The sequence below is a fragment of the Cryptomeria japonica genome, unplaced genomic scaffold (genome assembly GCF_030272615.1).
Source record: "Cryptomeria japonica unplaced genomic scaffold, Sugi_1.0 HiC_scaffold_157, whole genome shotgun sequence".
Lineage (NCBI taxonomy): Eukaryota > Viridiplantae > Streptophyta > Pinopsida > Cupressales > Cupressaceae > Cryptomeria > Cryptomeria japonica.
In genome coordinates, this window is record NW_026728979.1 from 252,028 (window position 1) to 265,000 (window position 12,973).

At 58.9% G+C, this 12,973-nt stretch overlaps 1 non-coding gene across 1 annotated transcript; it reads right to left on the reverse strand.

Moving 5' to 3' along the window:
- Positions 1-915: 915 nt before the first annotated feature.
- Positions 916-1,034, reverse strand: LOC131866933 (5S ribosomal RNA). Its single transcript, XR_009365532.1, has one exon. It is a non-coding gene; the product is annotated as a 5S ribosomal RNA (ribosomal RNA).
- Positions 1,035-12,973: the final 11,939 nt, after the last annotated feature.

Below are 12,973 nucleotides of genomic sequence, written 5' to 3' on the forward strand. Positions count from 1 at the left end.
CTCCAAGGTGCGCACGAAGTCGGAGCTCGGTTTGCCCCGGGTGCGCACCTTCGCCAGGGTGCGCACCTTGATGCGCACGCCTTGGCTGGGCTGCGCACCTTGGTGGGCGCCATGGTGCGCACCTTTCGTGCGCTCCAAGGTGCGCACGAAGTCGGAGCTCGGTTTGCCCCGGGTGCGCACCTTGGTGGGCGCCATGGTGCACTCCGAGGTGCCCAAGATTGGTGCGCACCAAGGAGCGCTCCGAAGTGCGCTCCAAGGTGCGCGCGAAGTCGAAAGTTGGGTTAATTGTCCGGTTTGCCTCGGGTGCGCACCTTGCGTGCACCTTCGCCAGGGTGGGCGCCTTGGTGCGCACACCTTGGCTGGGCTGCGCACACCTTGGCACCCGCGTTTCCTTCATTTTAAATTTTTTTTTTTTACAATCTCTCAAGTGGGAAATTCTATAATCTCAACTTTTTTTGCCTTTTCAGGAAACTTTTGAATGGAGCGCATCATTGGTGCGCTCCGAAGTGTGCTCCAAAGCTCTCTCCAGCTGCGTGCACCTGCCCCGGCCGCGCACCCGGCCCCGCCCAGCTTCGCTCACCTGTCCCGGGCGTCTGGTGCGGAACCTTAGAGTAAGAAACATCACCGTGCACCTTGGCCAACGTGCGCGACTCGACCGAGCGCGCACTGGCCGAGGTGCACACCGATTTCACCTGGGTGCGCGCGCAGCACCTCGGGCGCACCGGGGTGCGCGCACAACGCCCGGGTTGCACCGTGGCCTGTGTGCTCGGGGTGCCTCGGGTGCGCGCTCGGTGTCGCCCCCGCGCGCGCGGTAGTGCGGGCAGCGCACCCCGGCCCGGCCCGGCCCCGACGAGAACGCAAACGGGCAAAAGGTTTATTCAAATAGCATTGCGACGCCCGGCGAAAAACTAAAAAAGGGTGCAACACCGGGACTTCCCGGGAGGTCACCCATCCCAGTACTACTCCGGCCCAAGCGCGCTTAACTGCGGAGTTCTGATGGGATCCGGTGCACTAATGCTGGTATGATCGCACCCGTTATGAGCTTGTCGCAGTGTGTACTTAGCAAACCGCGACCCACGTGCGAATCCACCCCGGCCACCCACCCCCGTCGAGGTGCACACCCTCCCTCGCGAAGTGCGCCCCGTTCGCCAAGTGTGAGCCCTGCCCGGGTGCGCGCACCTTGCTAGGGCGTCGGGTGTGCACCCGGCCCGGCCTACGTGCGTGCACCTGGAGGGGGCGTCGTGTGCGTGCAGTGTCCCGTCTGCAACGCGGTGCCCACACACCACCTCGGGCGCAACGACCTGCGCTCACATGTGGGCCGAGTGCACCTTGGTGCATGTTCGGGGCGCCTCGGGTGCACGCTCGATCTTGCCCCGGTGCACCAAGGCGCTCGGTTTGCCCCGGGTGCGCACTTGGTGCAAGGTGGGCACCCAAAATAGGGATCAAGCACCAAAACACAAGTTTCGGGATGCAAAATGGGACCCAAGGACCACAAATGCGTTCCAAGACCCATGATGGGTCCACGAGAACAAAAATGTGTTCCGAGACTTAATAAACAAATATTGGGTTTTAGGAGAAGAAACATGCTCTGATGCCCAAAACGAGAATCGACCCCGAAAAGGCCACAGGCCAAAAGTGGGATGCGAGACAAAAAAAAATGGGACCCGAGGACCAAAATTGGGTTCCCAGGTCGAAGACAGGGCAACCGGACAAGAAACGACCTCTAAGGCTCGAAATGAGTCCCGACGACTAAAACTTGACAAGAAGCACCCATCAGGCACCCAACTCGACACCCATGGGATGCCGACCCACCCGGGCTTCCACCTAGCACACCTTGGCACCCACCCACCCTCGCACCCAACCTCGCACCCAACTTAGCACCTTTGAACCCACATTGGCACTCACCCTGACCCTGGCACCTTGGAACCCACATTGGCACTCACCTTGACCCTGGCACCCACCTTTGCACTCACCTTGGGACCCACCCTGGCTCCCACCTCGGCACCCACCCAGACACCCACCTTGGTTCCTTGGCACCCACCTTGGATCCTTGGCACCCACCCCGACACCCACCTTGGCACGCAACTTGGCTACTTGCCACCCACCTTGGCTCCTTGACGCCCACCCCGACAACCACCCCGTGACCTACCCTGGCTAGGGTTGGTGCACACCCACCCTGGTGCCCACCTTGGCACCCACCCTATGACCCACCTTGGCACGCACCTTAGTACCCACCCCGTTACCCACCCTAGGACCCACCCCGTGACCCACCTTGGCCAGGGTGGGTGCACCCACCCTGGTGCCCACCTTGGCACCCACCCATCCTAGCACCCAGCCTGTGACCGGGCTTGGAACCCAACCTTGCACCCGCACCCGTCTTGGCCAGTGTGGGTGCGCACCCATCCTGGCACCCACGTTGTGACACACCCTTTAACCCACGCACCCTAGCACCCACGTTGGCACCCACCTTGGAACCCAACCTAGCAACTTGGCACCCACCCCGTGACCCACCTTGGCATCCACCATAGCAGTCGCCGACTTGGCACCCACCTCGGCACCCACCTTGACACTTGTGGACCCACCTTGCCACTCACCCTAGCATCGACCCATCCTAGCACCCACCCTGGCACCTTTGCACCCTAGCACTCACCCATCCTAGCACCTAACCTGTGACCCACCTTGACACTCACCCTCGCACCCACCTTGGAACCCAACCTAGCACCCACCCACCCTGACACCAACCCTAGCACCTACCCACCCTTGCACCCACCCTGTGACCCATCTTGGCACCCACCCATCCTACCACTCAACCTATCACCCACCTTCTCACCCACCTTGGCATCCACCTTAGCACCCACCCACACTGGCACCTTGGCACCCACCTCGGGCAAGGTGGGTGCACACCCACCCTGGCACCCAATTTAGAACCCACCGAGCATGTTACCCACCTTGGCACCCACATTGCAGCCCACCCTAGTACCCACCCTATGACCCACATTGGCATCCACACCCTAGCACCCAGGCACCTCGACACCCGCCTTGACACCCACCCTAGCACTGAACCTGTGACCCACCTTGGAACTCACCCTAGAACCCACCCACCCTGTGAACCACCTTGGCATCCACCTTAGCACCCACCCACCTTGGCACCCACTCTAGCACTCACCCATCCTAACACCCAACTTGTTACCCACCTTGGCACCCGCCCTCGCGTCCACCTTGAAACCCACCCTAGCACCCACCCACGCAGGAGCCCACCTTGGCACCCAACCTAACACCCACGCATCCTGGCACCCAACTTGTGACCCACCTTGGAACCCACCCTAGTACCCACCTTTGAACCCACTATATCACCAACCCACCTTGGCACCCACCCTATGACCCTCTTTGGAATCCACCCTAGCACGCACCCACCCTGGCACCCACCATGGAGCGCACCCTAGCACCCACCCACCTCGGCACGCACCTCAACACCCACCTTGGTGTGCGCACTGCGCCAACCTCTCAAAGACCCTATGTGGTGCGCTCCAAAGTGTACACCTTTGGTGCGCTCCAAGGTGCGCACCTTTGGTGCACACCGAGGTGCACACCAAAGTGTGCACCGAGGTGAGCACCAAAGTGCACTCCAGGGTGCACACCAAGGCGTGCACCTTTGGTGCGGTCAATGCAAACGAATTCGGAAGTTGGGGTCGATGTCCTAATCGCTGCTGCAGACTACACGTATGAGAATCGGACAAATAGCTTTATATAGGGGAGGTGTTGCGTTTGATGGGTCGACTCCCCTGGTTGTGTGCACTGCACCAACTTCAAAGACCCTGTCTTGTTTAAGAAGTCAAAAGTTGGGGTGGATGTCCTAATCATTGCTGCAGTCTACGCATGTATGAGAATCAGACAAATAGCTTATATAGGGGAGGTGTTGCATTCGGTGGGTTGACTCCCCTGGTTGTGCGCACTGCGCCAACCTCAAAGACCCCGCATAGCAGAAGAAGTCGGAAGTCGGATTTTGGTGAGCACCAAGGCGTGCACCTTTGGTGCGGTCAACGCAGACGAATTCAGAAGTTGGGGTGGATGTCCTAATCGTTGTTGCAGGCTACACATGTATGAGAATCAGACAAATAGCTTATATAGGGGAGGTGTTGGGTTTGATGGGTCAACTCCCTTGGTTGTGCGCATTACGCCAACCTCAAAGACCTTGTTTTCGTTAAGAAGTCAAAAGTTGGGGTCAATGTCCTAATGGCTCCTGCAGGCTACACATGTATGAGAATCGGACAAATAGCTTATATAGGGGAGGTGTTGGGTTTGATGGGTCGACTCCCCTGGTTGTGCGCATTACGTCAACCTCAAAGACCTTGTTTTCGTTAAGAAGTCAAAAGTTGGGGTCGATGTCCTAATTGCTCCTGTAGACTACACATGTATGAGAATCAGACAAATAGCTTATATAGGGGAGGTGTTGGGTTTGATGGGTTGACTCCCCTAGTTGTTCGCATTACACCAACCTCAAAGACCTTGTTTTCGTTTAGAAGCCGAAAGTTGGGGTCGATGTCCTAATTGCTCCTGCAGGCTACGCATGTATGAGAATCAGACAAATAGCTTATATAGGGGAGGTGTTGGGTTTGATGGGTCGACTCCCCTGGTTGTGCGCATTGCGCCAACCTCAAAGACCCTGCATTGCGGATGAAGTCGAAAGTCAGAGTTTGGTGTGCTACAAGGTGTGGTCGAAGGTGCTCACCTAGGTGTGCACCTTTGGAGCACAGGAAAAGTGCCCTCCAAAAGTGCGCACCTTTGGAGTGCACAAAAGTGCCCTCCAAAAGTGCGCACCTTTGGAGCGCAGAAAAGTGCCCTCCAAAAAGTGCCCTCCAAAAGTGCGCACCTTTGGAGCGCAGAAAAGTGCCCTCCAAAAAGTGCCCTCCAAAAGTGCGCACCTTTGGAGCGCAGAAAAGTGCCCTCCAAAAAGTGCCCTCCAAAAGTGCGCACCTTTGGAGCGCAGAAAAGTGCCCTCCAAAAAGTGCCCTCCAAAAGTGCGCACCTTTGGAGCGCAGAAAAGTGCCCTCCAAAAAGTGCCCTCCAAAAGTGCGCACCTTTGGAGCGCAGAAAAGTGCCCTCCAAAAAGTGCCCTCCAAAAGTGCGCACCTTTGGAGCGCAGAAAAGTGCCCTCCAAAAAGTGCCCTCCAAAAGTGCGCACCTTTGGAGCGCAGAAAAGTGCCCTCCAAAAAGTGCCCTCCAAAAGTGCGCACCTTTGGAGCGCAGAAAAGTGCCCTCCAAAAAGTGCCCTCCAAAAGTGCGCACCTTTGGAGCGCAGAAAAGTGCCCTCCAAAAAGTGCCCTCCAAAAGTGCGCACCTTTGGAGCGCAGAAAAGTGCCCTCCAAAAGTGCGCACTTTTGGTGCGCACCAAGGCGCTGGTTCGGTCGTTGCAGGCGAGTTCGGAAGTTGGGGTCGATGTCCTGAGCGGAGGTGCAAACTACACAGGTGTCGGAATCGGACAAATAGCTTATATAGGGGAGGTGTATGCTTCGATGGGTCGACTCCCCAGGTTGAGCGCACCGCGCCAACCTCAAAGACCCTACGGTATGGATGAAGTCGGAAGTTGGGTCCGATGACCGATTCGATTAGTAGGTATGCTCATGAGGTCGGAATTTGGGTCCGATGACCTGCCATGTGCAGGAAGGCGAATGTTGACACTGTGCGTTGCAAGGTGCACACCAAGGCGCTGGTGCGGTCTTTTTAGTCGAGTTCGGAAGTTGGGGTCGATGTCCTGATCGGAGGTGCAAGCTACACAGGTGTGGGAATCGGACAAATAGCTTATATAGGGGAGGTGTATGCTTCGTTGGGTCGACTCCCCGGGTTGAGCGCACCGCGCCAACCTCAAAGACCCTACGGTATGGATGAAGTCGGAAGTTGGGTCCGATGACCGATTCGATATGTAGGCATACTCGCGAGGTCGGAATTTGGGTCCGATGACCTGCCACGTGCAGGAAGGCGAATGTTGGCACTGTGCGTTGCAAGGTGCGCACCAAGGCGCTGGTTCGGTCGTTGGAGGCGAGTTCGGAAGTTGGGGTCGATGTCTTGATCGGAGGTGCAAACTACACAGGTGTGGGAATCGGACAAATAGCTTATATAGGGGAGGTGTATGCTTCGTTGGGTCGACTCCCCGGGTTGAGCGCACCGCGCCAACCTCAAAGACCCTACGGTATGGATGAAGTCGGAAGTTGGGTCCGATGACCGATTCGATATGTAGGCATACTCGCGAGGTCGGAATTTGGGTCCGATGACCTGCCATGTGCAGGAAGGCGAATGTTGGGACTGTGCGTCGCAAGGTGCGCACCAAGGCGCTGGTGCCGTCGTTGCAGTCGAGTTCGGAAGTTGGGGTCGATGTCCTGGTCAGAGGTGCAAACTACACAGGTGTGGGAATCGGACAAATAGCTTATATAGGGGAGGTGTATGCTTCGATGGGTCGACTCCCTGGGTTGAGCGCACCGCGCCAACCTCAAAGACCCTACAGTATGGATGAAGTCGGAAGTTGGGTCCGATGACCGATTCGATACGTAGGCATATTGGCGAGGTCTGAATTTGTGTCCGATGACCTGCCATGCGCAGGAAGGCGGAATTTGGGTCCGATGACCGAGTTGATGGCGTGCCATGCGCAGAAAGGCGGAATTTGGGTCCGATGACCGAGTTGATGTTGATGGCCCGCCATGCACAGGAAGGCGGAATTTGGGTCCGATGACCGATTTGAAGGCGTGCCATACGCAAAAAGGCGGAGTTTGGGTCCGATGACCGAGTTGATATTGATGGCCCGCCATGCGCAGGAAGGCGGAATTTGGGTCCGATGACCTGACATACGCATGGAGTCCGACTCGGGGGCCGATGTTCGATTCGATGACTTGCATTGTGGGTAAAGTCGGAAGTTGTGGTCTTTGACCCGATTCGATGACCAGACTTCGGCTGCTTGAGAATCGGACAAATAACTTATATAGGGGAGGTAGTGTTCTCGAGCATCCTCCCCCCGTGCCCGTTTATGTCGATTGATGCTGGTGCTCGACTGGTTGGAGCGCTCGGATGCAAAAATCTTGCACCAGGATTTATCGATTGTGATGGACACGGCAAGTCTCCTGATTGCTATGCAGGAGCTCATCGTGAATCTCTATGCGGCCTTGGTATGGACTCGACCTGCGGAATGGTTCGGCAATGGTAGTCGCTCCAACACGTCCTTGCAATGGCCACAGAGGTGATTCGACTAGAGCTCCAGTCTAGCTTTTGGGTTGCTTGGCGGACTGGTATAGCCGCGATCGAGTTCCGGCCATGAACGTTTTAGATAGCTCTTGGGCTTTCTGGGACGGAAGTCGGAAGTTTGGGCTGTTGTCCGATTTGATGACCATTCTTCGGATGTGTGAGAATCGGACAAATAACTTATATAGGGGACTGTGTTGTCTCACGCAGCCCCCTCCGTGCCCCTCTATCTCGACCGATGTTGGTGCTTGAAAGGGTTGGGATCGCTCGGATTTATAAACGTGCACCACCATTTGTCGAGTGTGAGGGACGCGGCAGGTCTCCTAAATGCTATGCGGGCGCTCTCTGAGAATCTCTATCCGGCCTCGACACAGACTAGTCTTGCTGAATGGTTTGGCACTGGTAGTCGATCCAACACGTCGTTGTTGTGGCCGCCTAGGCGATTCGATTCGAGCCCCCGTCTAGCTTTTGGGTTGCTTGGCGGATTTTGCCCTATCCGCAAGTGAGCTCGGTCCCTAAACGTTCGAGAAACCCGATTGCTATGCGCCGACTCTCTTTCTTGCGAGCCTCCATCTAGCTTTTGGGTCTCTACGGAACGGAAGTCGGAATCTGGGACCGTTGTTTGATTCGACGAGGCAGACTACGGTTGTGCGAGAATCGGACAAATAACTTATATAGGGGAGGTGTTGACTGGAGCATTCTCCCCCGTGCCCCTCTAACTCGACCAATGCTGGCGCTCGAACGGTGGTAGCGCTCGGATTTTCATTGAGCGCCAGCATTGGTCGATTTAGAGGGGCATGCGAGATTCCCGAATGCTATGCGAGGGCTCTAACGGAAATGTCTATTGGTTTCGGTATGGATGCAATTGCGAGTGGTTCGGCAAAGGTAGTCGTTCCGATGCGTCCATGTCGTGGCCAAATCGATAATTCGATTTGAGCCCTCGTATAGCATTTGGGTCTCTCGATGTGATTCCGCATTCCAGTCCCTTTGGGCACTGCTTGAGCCGCATCCCAGGGGGTTCCCTTCCCAATAATCTGCCTCGCAACCCGATTGCTATGCGGTGAGGCTCCTCGGCCGCCTCGGAACTATCTGTGTATCAGACGCATCGCGGGATAAGGGGTTGGCAACGGTAGTCGCCCCAAGCGCGTCCGATGCTTGGACCATTCCGAGGCGGCCCTGAAGCCTCTTCCGTCTAGCCGTTGGGTCCTTCTCGCCGCATCCCTCGCCTCGCACCCCGATTGCTATGCGGTGAGGCTCCTCGGCCGCCTCGGAACTATCTGTGTATCGGACGCGTCGCGGGATAAGGGGTTGTCACTGGTAGTCGCCCCAAGCGCGTCCGATGCTTGGACCATTCCGAGGCGGCCCTGAAGCCTCTTCCGTCTAGCCGTTGGGTCCTTCTCGCCGCATCCCTCGCCTCGCACCCCGATTGCTATGCGGTGAGGCTCCTCGGCCGCCTCGGAACTATCTGTGTATCGGACGCGTCGCGGGATAAGGGGTTGTCATTGGTAGTCGCCCCAAGCGCGTCCGATGCTTGGACCATTCCGAGGCGGCCCTGAAGCCTCTTCCGTCTAGCCGTTGGGTCCTTCTCGCCGCATCCCTCGCCTCGCACCCCGATTGCTATGCGGTGAGGCTCCTCGGCCGCCTCGGAACTATCTGTGTATCGGACGCGTCGCGGGATAAGGGGTTGTCACTGGTAGTCGCCCCAAGCGCGTCCGATGCTTGGACCATTCCGAGGCGGCCCTGAAGCCTCTTCCGTCTAGCCGTTGGGTCCTTCTCGCCGCATCCCTCGCCTCGCACCCCGATTGCTATGCGGTGAGGCTCCTCGGCCGCCTCGGAACTATCTGTGTATCGGACGCGTCGCGGGATAAGGGGTTGTCACTGGTAGTCGCCCCAAGCGCGTTCGATGCTTGGACCATTCCGAGGCGGCCCTGAAGCCTCTTCCGTCTAGCCGTTGGGTCCTTCTCGCCGCATCCCTCGCCTCGCACCCCGATTGCTATGCGGTGAGGCTCCTCGGCCGCCTTGGAACTATCTGTGTATCGGACGCGTCGCGGGATAAGGGGTTGTCACTGGTAGTCGCCCCAAGCGCGTCCGATGCTTGGACCATTCCGAGGCGGACCCGAAGCCTCTTCCGTCTAGCCGTTGGGTCCTTCTCGCCGCATCCTTCGCCTCGCACCCCGATTGCTATGCGGTGAGGCTCCTCGGCCGCCTCGGAACTATCTGTGTATCGGACGCGTCGCGGGATAAGGGGTTGTCACTGGTAGTCGCCCCAAGCGCGTCCGATGCTTGGACCATTCCGAGGCGGACCCGAAGCCTCTTCCGTCTAGCCGTTGGGTCCTTCTCGCCGCATCCCTCGCCTCGCACCCCGATTGCTATGCGGTGAGGCTCCTCGGCCGCCTTGGAACTATCTGTGTATCGGACGCGTCGCGGGATAAGGGGTTGTCACTGGTAGTCGCCCCAAGCGCGTCCGATGCTTGGACCATTCCGAGGCGGACCCGAAGCCTCTTCCGTCTAGCCGTTGGGTCCTTCTCGCCGCATCCCTCGCCTCGCACCCCGATTGCTATGCGGTGAGGCTCCTCGGCCGCCTTGGAACTATCTGTGTATCGGACGCGTCGCGGGATAAGGGGTTGTCACTGGTAGTCGCCCCAAGCGCGTCCGATGCTTGGACCATTCCGAGGCGGACCCGAAGCCTCTTCCGTCTAGCCGTTGGGTCCTTCTCGCCGCATCCCTCGCCTCGCACCCCGATTGCTATGCGGTGAGGCTCCTCGGCCGCCTTGGAACTATCTGTGTATCGGACGCGTCGCGGGATAAGGGGTTGTCACTGGTAGTCGCCCCAAGCGCGTCCGATGCTTGGACCATTCCGAGGCGGCCCCGAAGCCTCTTCCGTCTAGCCGTTGGGTCCTTCTCGCCGCATCCCTCGCCTCGCACCCCGATTGCTATGCGGTGAGGCTCCTCGGCCGCCTTGGAACTATCTGTGTATCGGACGCGTCGCGGGATAAGGGGTTGTCACTGGTAGTCGCCCCAAGCGCGTCCGATGCTTGGACCATTCCGAGGCGGCCCCGAAGCCTCTTCCGTGTAGCCGTTGGGTCCTTCTCGCCGCATCCCTCGCCTCGCACCCCGATTGCTATGCGGTGAGGCTCCTCGGCCGCCTTGGAACTATCTGTGTATCGGACGCGTCGCGGGATAAGGGGTTGTCACTGGTAGTCGCCCCAAGCGCGTCCGATGCTTGGACCATTCCGAGGCGGACCTGAAGCCTCTTCCCTCTAGCCGTTGGGGCTTTCTCGCCGCATCCCTCGCCTCGCACCCTGATTGCTATGCTGTGAGGCTCCTCGGCCGCCTTGGAACTATCTGTGTATCGGACGCATCGCGGGATAAGGGGTTGGCAGTGGTAGTCGCCCCAAGCGCATCCGATGCTTGGACCATTCCGAGGCGGCCCTGCAGCCTCTTCCGTCTAGCCGTTGGGGCCATCTCGCCGCATCCCCCACCTCGCACCACGATTGCTATGCGGTGAGGCTCCTTGGCCGCCTCGGAACTATCTGTGTATCGGACGCATCGCGGGATAAGGGGTTGTCACTGGTAGTCGCCCCAAGCGCGTCCGATGCTTGGACTATTCCGAGGCGGCCCTGCAGCCTCTTCCGTCTAGCCGTTGGGGCCATCTCGCTGCATCCCCCACCTCCTCGGCCGCCTCGGAACTATCTGTGTATCGGACGCATCGCGGGATAAGGGGTTGGCAGTGGTAGTCGCCCCAAGCGCGTCCGATGCTTGGACTATTCCGAGGCAGCCCTGCAGCCTCTTCCGTCTAGCCTTTGGGGCCATCTCGCCGCATCCCTCGCCTCGCACCCCGATTGCTATGCGGTGAGGCTCCTCGGCCGCCTGGGAACTATCTTCGTATCGGACGCATCGCGGGATAAGGGGTTGTCACTGGTAGTCGCCCCAAGCGCGTCCGATGCTTGGACTATTCCGAGGCGGCCCTGTGGCCTCTTCCGTCTAGCCGTTGGGGCCATCTCGCCGCATCCCCCACCTCGCACCCCGATTGCTATGCGGTGAGGCTCTTCGGCCGCCTTGGAACTATCTTCGTATCGGACGCATCGCGGGATAAGGGGTTGTCACTGGTAGTGGCCCCAAGCGCGTCCGATGCTTGGACTATTCCGAGGCGGCCCTGCAGCCTCTTCCGTCTAGCCGTTGGGGCCATCTCGCCGCATCCCCCACCTCGCACCCCGATTGCTATGCGGTGAGGCTCCTCGGCCGCCTTGGAACTATCTTCGTATCGGACGCATCGCGGGATAAGGGGTTGTCACTGGTAGTCGCCCCAAGCGCGTCCGATGCTTGGACTATTCCGACGCGGCCCTGTGGCCTCTTCCGTCTAGCCGTTGGGGCCATCTCGCCGCATCCCCCACCTCGCACCCCGATTGCTATGCGGTGAGGCTCCTCGGCCGCCTTGGAACCATCTTCGTATCGGACGCATCGCGGGATAGGGGGCTGTCACTGGTAGTCGCCCCAAGCGTGTCCGATGCTTGGACCATTCCTAGGCGGCCCTGAAGCCTCTTCCGTCTAGCCGTTGGGGCCTTCCCGCCCCATCCCTCGCCTCGCACCCCCGATTGCTATGCGGTGAGGCTCCTCGGCCGCCTTGGAACCATCTGTGTATCGGACGCATCGCGGGATAAGGGGTTGGCACTGGCAGTCGCCCCAAGCGCGTCCGATGCTTGGACCATTCCGAGGTGGCCCTGAAGCCTCTTCCGTCTAGCCGTTGGGGCCTTCCCGCCCCATCCCTCGCCTCGCACCCCGATTGATATGCGGTGAGGCTCCTCGGCCGCCTTGGAACTATCTGTGTATCGGACGCATCGCGGGATAAGGGGTTGGCACTGGTAGTCGTCCCAATCGCATCCGATGCTTGGACCATTCCGAGGCGGCCCTGCAGCCTCTTCCGTTTAGCCGTCGGGGCCTTCCCGCCGCATCCCTCGCCTCGCATCCCGATTCCTATGCGGTGAGTCTTCTCGGCCGCCGCGGAACTATACCTGTTATTGCTACTGCATCCTTCGGCTGGTAACCTCCTCTGCCGCCTTGGAACGTTCTCTTTGTCGGACGCGTCGCGGGATAAGGGGTTGGCACTGGTAGTCGCCCCAAGCGCGCCCGATGCATAGACCGCTCCGAGTCGACCTTGCTTTCAGCCTCTCACATGCATAGACCTCTCTGAGTCGACCCTGCAGCCTCTCACGTTTAGCCTTTGGAATCTCGCCTCACAACATGATTGCTATCCTTGATGCATCCCTTGCCTCGAGCCCTGATTGCTTTCTTGGCTGCATCCCTCCTCTCCTCACAGCCCGGTTGTCATCACTGCTTCATCCGTCGCTTCATGCATTCTGGCTGCTGGGCCCTTCCCACCGCACACCTCGATTGCTATCTCTTCTGCATCACACACCCCGATTGCTATCTCTGCTACATCCCTCGGCTCTCACTTCTGCATCCTTCGCCTCACACCTCGATTGCTATCAATGCTGCATCCGTAACCTCACACCCCGATTGCTATGCGGGGAGGCTCCTTGGCCGCCTTGGAAATTTCTGTGTGTCGGACGCACCGCGGGATAAGGGGTTGGCACTGGTAGTCGCCCCAAGTGCGCCCGATTCTTAGACCGCTTCGAGGTGACCTCGTAGCCTCTTTCGTCCAGGCTTCCTGCCTTCAACGCCCTTTTTACACCTCGATTGCTATGCGCGGGCTCGTTGGCGTCTATCACCTCTCTGCGAAGAGTGG